Source organism: Bombina bombina, chromosome 2 (assembly GCF_027579735.1).
Source record: "Bombina bombina isolate aBomBom1 chromosome 2, aBomBom1.pri, whole genome shotgun sequence".
NCBI classification, from domain to species: domain Eukaryota; kingdom Metazoa; phylum Chordata; class Amphibia; order Anura; family Bombinatoridae; genus Bombina; species Bombina bombina.
Window position 1 is genome coordinate 467,987,557 of NC_069500.1, and position 6,000 is coordinate 467,993,556.

The 6,000-nt window shown below is 35.6% G+C and overlaps 1 protein-coding gene across 1 annotated transcript in view; it reads right to left on the reverse strand.

Annotated features, from left to right (window-relative positions):
- Positions 1-3,027, reverse strand: part of KIAA1671 (KIAA1671 ortholog) — a 532,635-nt gene extending 529,608 nt beyond the window's left edge. The window contains exon 1 of the mRNA XM_053702092.1: positions 2,839-3,027. The gene's annotated coding sequence lies outside the window, so the exon portion shown is untranslated. The remainder of the gene's footprint in view (positions 1-2,838) is intronic.
- Positions 3,028-6,000: the final 2,973 nt, after the last annotated feature.

Here is a 6,000-nt window from a genome sequence, read left to right on the forward strand (position 1 = left end):
TAACGATCACATTTGGGAAGTAGTGTGACTTATTCAAAACAAATAAAACACTCACTGAATTATCTGTAGCTTAATTTAGTAACATATCTAATAATACATCTGTATACATATTTGCTCTTGAGGAAATATTCTATTCATCTCAGATGAAGGACAGTTATGTTGTATGGTCCTCAGCACAGTATTGTTTAATCAATACTATAAAAGGCAAAACACAAGGCAGAAACCATGCTATTATCTAGGCACCAAAGCAGCTACGAAAACACAGTTAAGACAATGAATTCTCCAATGTCATCTTCCTTCAAAACTATAAAGCTTCTATGAAATGAATGAAAAAAACAAAAAGAGGATAAAAAAACAAAAAACAAAAAAACCACACAATGTTGTGGCTACTTATGTTCTCTGGACAAATGAGTTAAAAGGCAGGTGAACAATACACATTTGAAAGGGATAACTTTCCAGTAATAATCTTGGAAAAAAACAATGCCAGTTAAAATGGAAAATTGAAAGAAAAAAAAAAAAAAAAAGAAAAAACTATGGGTGACATGCAACTATTTTTTCCACTTATTATCCATAAAATATAAATTTATATTGTGAGGGTGTGCTTGTGTGCACAAATCTCCACTAGTCCTTAAAGGGACACTCAAGTCAAAATAAACATTTATGATTCAGATAGAGCATGAAGATTTAAGACACTTTCCAATTTACTTTCATTATCAAATTTTGCAGTCTTTTAATGTACACATTTTCTAGGGAACAAGCTCCTACTGAGCACGTGTACAAGCTCACAGGGTATACGTATACTAGTCTGTGATTGGTAATGTCTGTCACATGATACAGGGGGCCGGAAAATGGGAGAAAAAATAAAATTGACAGAAAAAAAAAAAAATCTACTGCTTCTTTGAAGTTCAGAGTAAGTGTTATTGCATTGTCTTTACATTATGCACTTGTTAATTATGCAATTCTACTGCATTTGGTAAGACATCAGGCTTTTGCTTATTTTTAACAATGAGTACACTCGCATTTTAACCCCTGAATAGTATATATCTATTGCTTGATAACATGTAGATTATAGGGCATTTTCTTTTCTTGTATCTAAAATCATTTTAAAACTTTTTTTTTTAATGGATTGTCTATACTGACTAAACCTACTTTTTTTATGACCAACTTAGACAGTTGTCCCTGTTAGCCACTGCACATGCACACACACACTGTAGTATCAGGTATACACAAATATACATGTCCATAGCTCTTATTTAAGTAGTCTGATGACAAAAAAATAAGTTTTTTTTACATGTTTAAAGGATCATTAAAGTCATTGTTATATAGGTGTACATTAGATACTGGTTATTAAGTACTGAACTGTAACATAACTACAAATAAAATAAATATTTAAAAATAGTCACTTTATTAATGATTTGCAGACCTAATTCATTACTCTGGAGGGTATAGTTATCTGATCTCTCTTAATTGTGGCCACTTAAGAAAAGCTGTAATTAAGCACATCCACTGCTCGAAGTAAACACATAGGTAGTTTAAGCAATTTGCACCATTATGAAGAAAACCTACATTATAGCATTTGATTTTCGGCCTCTCTAGGAAGTGACAAGTTTGTAATTTATTTATTTTTTGTTAACACAAAAGCGAGGAGTGCTTCATGTCCCTTTAACTGCATTTTATACGAAGGGAAAAGGGTTGCCTTTTACATCCTTTTAAATCCAGACATAAAATGTCATATTTTGTTGACGCATGGATTTATTATGAAAAACTCTGACATGAGTGTTTTAACTTCTAATTACTACAACTAGTTTCGTTTCGTGTTATTTTTATCGCTTGCTACTAACAAGACTTCACTTCCAACAACAAACAAGGCTTCATTTCCCATATAAACAAAGAAATCTATGCTCCATGGCACACAGCTGGAGAAGGGAGAGGAATTTCCCAGTTCTCTGCTCCTCACTCCCAATAAGTAATTTTTCTTTGCTGTGACAAGCACTATAGGGGTTGGGTGACACTCAGCTCATATTACAGTATAAGGACTTTATATTTGCTTTTAAAGAATGTAACTCTTAGAAAGAAAGAGTTAATGCAATGAAGACTTTAACATGTATTATAATACAAATAATGCAATGCTAAATATTAAGCAGCTATGTTAACTCATTTGGCAAAAAAAAAAATAATGAACTAAATTAGCAAAAATACACTGTAAATTTTGAAGAATGTTTCCATACCTAGACTCAATATCTAAGCTGCATACAGGAAATGCATCAAATGCTTATAGCTAGATGCCTTTGTTTACTGGTTTCCCAAGATTTAAAACTGTGATCCAAGTTTACAACATAAGTGTGACCAAAAGCAATTAGTATTCCTGATCTAACCAGACAGATACCACAGACACAAAAATAATACCATATAGAAATTAGATTTAGAAATTGGTTTCGGTTTATAAATCAGAAAGTGTATTGACATAAATTAACGTGTAAATAACAGATATCTAGAATGACATATGACTAGATTTTATGAATACATTATCTATTTTAATTTTATCTAATAGGGTCAGGTCTATACATTTTTATTACAAACCTGTAATAGGGCCCCAGTCACTGTAATAGAAATATGTAACAAAGTTCCCAGCTTCTATATAACAAGCCTTCAGTTGGACAAACTGCGATTGTTTACAGCATGTAAAGTTTCCCTAGCCATGACAGCTAAGCAGCAGCTACGTTTAACTACCGATTTATACTATATTATAACACTGAGGTCTAGATTTCTGGAGCTATGTGTGCCGCAATAGGTAGATGCAGTTATGCTGGTATGAAATAGATGCAGGTCGGCTCTCACCTGTATGCCCCTAGCAGATCCCTGTTTCTCTTCTCACTTTCCTGCTTCCTTTTTCCCAATGTTCCACCTGCAAGACAAGGAGAGCTCCGCCCGACCAACCCAACCTGCTGATGCTCCTCACAAACCACGCCCCCTCCCGTACCCTGCCTTCCACAAGGAGCCTCCGCTGGGACAAAGGCTGCTCAACCTAACTTGTTGTACAGCATTGTGGGTTTGGCAGAGCGCTGGAAGCGGCTTAGTTAACATGGCAACATGTAGCTGAAAAAGGGGTGGGGGCTGTGTGTCTGGAGCGCCACCTTGTGTATTCGACACGAATCACATGGTTTTTAGAAGTTGCGAAGCTATTAGCAAGCTAATGAAGTTTACCAACCAGAACATGGTTTACTACTCGCTCCCCATCTTCCTATTTTTCTCTCTTTTTTTTTTTTTTTTTAAATCCACGTTCCCGCTGGCGAATAAGAGGCCAAGGGAACTTAACGATAAAATTTAAATCCCCAAATCCGTTTAATTGTAATAAAAAAATTTAAATGTACATTATTTATTGTGGTTGCCTTTAAAGTAATTTAAATCTGAAAATAGTTTTTTACCACCTCCCCTATAGAGACTTTTGTGCACTTAAAGGGACATTAAACACTAAAGAAATGCTAGGTAGAGTGAAGCATTAAAAGAAAGGATTAGTCTGATAATAACAGGTATATGTGTTTTTTAAATTTAATTAGCTGTTTAAATATTAAAAAAATAAGTGTAAAGTTTTAGTGTCTATAAAAGAATGGTAGCTGCCATGTTGTAACTTAGGTTACCTCCTCTGCTGTGGCCAATTAGGGACAGTTATAAATAGGTCACTAGAGTGCAGCCAATGATTGTGTGGTATATAACCATGTTCTGCACTTCCATTTCTAAAAGGAACTGAAAAGCTCACACTTTCAGAATGGAATTACAGGAAAAGGGGACAAAATAAATAATGAAGGTATGTTGCAGAGCTTTATTTATATATACAATGTATCATTTTATATGATTATTTAAAAGTGTTTAATGTCCCTTTAATGTCTTTCAGGTCATGGCTGTGTGAGGGACTTTTTGATGAAGCAGAGTGTTCTGTGTGCAGGGGCCACAGCTGAGGAGGCGGGGTCACAGGTGTTACATGTTTAGGACTGGCTCAGGTCATCGGGTGGAGTCAGGACAGCCCCTGCATTCCCTTTGGAAACTGGAACATTTGCACTAATAGGAAAGCAGTGGGAGGGAAAGCAGTGCAGAGCTCTGTAACAGCCCCGCAATATGCAGGACGGTTGGGAGATCAGATAGTTTATTAAAGGGATAGTCCAGTCAAAATTAAACTTTCATGATTCAGATAGGGCATGCAATTTTAAACAACTTTTACTTTTAGGAATCGAAGAGGTAATCTGTAGATACAGAAGGGGTGGAGCGCAAAAAGAGAGCACAGACGATCTAAGTGCAGATTACAACAGTTCCAATTTATTATGAAATGATTAAAAAGATGTACACTTACAAGATGCACCCTCAAACATATGAGGTATGCTGCGGCCTGAGTGTTACAGTTGTCCACAAACAACAATGTGCTGACGGTGTAGATGTCCCTTTAAATCTGTGTATATATTGTCACCCCTCTTAGGTGTGTGGGATATAGGCAGCATACAGTGCATACAAGACGTTCCCCAACACAGATATAGGCAAGTGCTTTACCACAACAAAGGGACTAATCCTAAAACTCACTGGAGGTGGTGTAGCTGATGCAGTGTATTATTATAACTGTTGGTTATGCAAAACTGGGGAAGGGGTAATAAAGAGATTATCTATCTTTTTAAAACAATAACACATCTGGAGTAGACTGTCCCTTTTAGCTCTCAGGTATTTCTAAATCTCATCAGAAACAATCACTTAATATTGTACTCACTGGCTGTATCCCCTGACTATCTGTCCCACAACTCTCCCACCATCCACACTCTGTGTCTCCTATTCACAATATTTTACCAGTCAGTTTGGAGGTTTTATTATGGCCAGTGTTACACTCCCAATATGCTGATAGGCCAAGGAAATGCATTTTTAGATTCTATGCTTTGTAAATTTATATGTTTGCTAAATACTGTAAAAAGTTAGTATAAAATAAAATATGCATTACTGGGAACTAGCTGATTGGTGGGTGGATTTATATTTTTCCTGTCGTTGGTTCACCAGATGTGTCCAGCTAGCGCCCTATAATGCATTGTTGCTCCTTCAACAAAGGTTGCCAAGATAATGGAGCAAATTTGATTATAGAATTTCACTGTAAAGCAAATAATGTTACTGACCTGAAAAAGAGCGCTGCTTCTGTCACAAACTGCAACAATACGTGCGTACCAAGATGGAGGCGCCCAAACAAAAGTTGCAGAGCTATTGCTTTTGTAATAAGTTAAAATAAGCAACAGCTTTAAAGAGAGCTGCAGGTATAGGAGGAATAACAATAGCATGGTGAGTAGTAACCAATATATTGTAGTTGTACCCAGCTCTTTAATGTCCCTTTAAGGACATTGTTTTAACTGTATTACTAGACAGAGTCAAAAAGAGATAAGTGCAAGAGCTCTCTCAATTTTACTACATCTTCATCAGAATATTTTTGAGACAAAGTATTTTTTACTAACGGTAGATTAACAGTTATCAGGCACCTAGGTTAGTGGCCACCAGACCTTACACTAGACAAGCTTGTGATAAAGGATCTGGTAATTACTTCTCTATTCAAATGGTCAGCTAACCCTGGTAGACAAAACAGCAATGATGGAAGAGAGATCTCTGCTCTTGCTCAACTAAAGGAACTACATGTATGAACGCTGTGCCTGTTGCATGTCCATGGCGGCAAACAATAAGATGTGGCAAAAATAGTAATAATAATAATAAATCTAATTATTAGACATGTGCAACGCTAAAAAATTCATTTTGTTTCGTTTTCATTAGTTAAAAAAATAATTTAGTTTCAGCAAATTAGTTATGTTAAGTTCAATTGTTATTTCTGATCCATTCGTTTATCGGATCCCGTTCGTTATTCATATTCATTATTCTATTCTAAAGTTTACAATAGAATAATGAATAACGAATGTATCCGAAAAACTAATTTGCCGAAACAAAATGTTCTAAACCGCCATTACCCGACACTAAATAAAGCTATTAAAC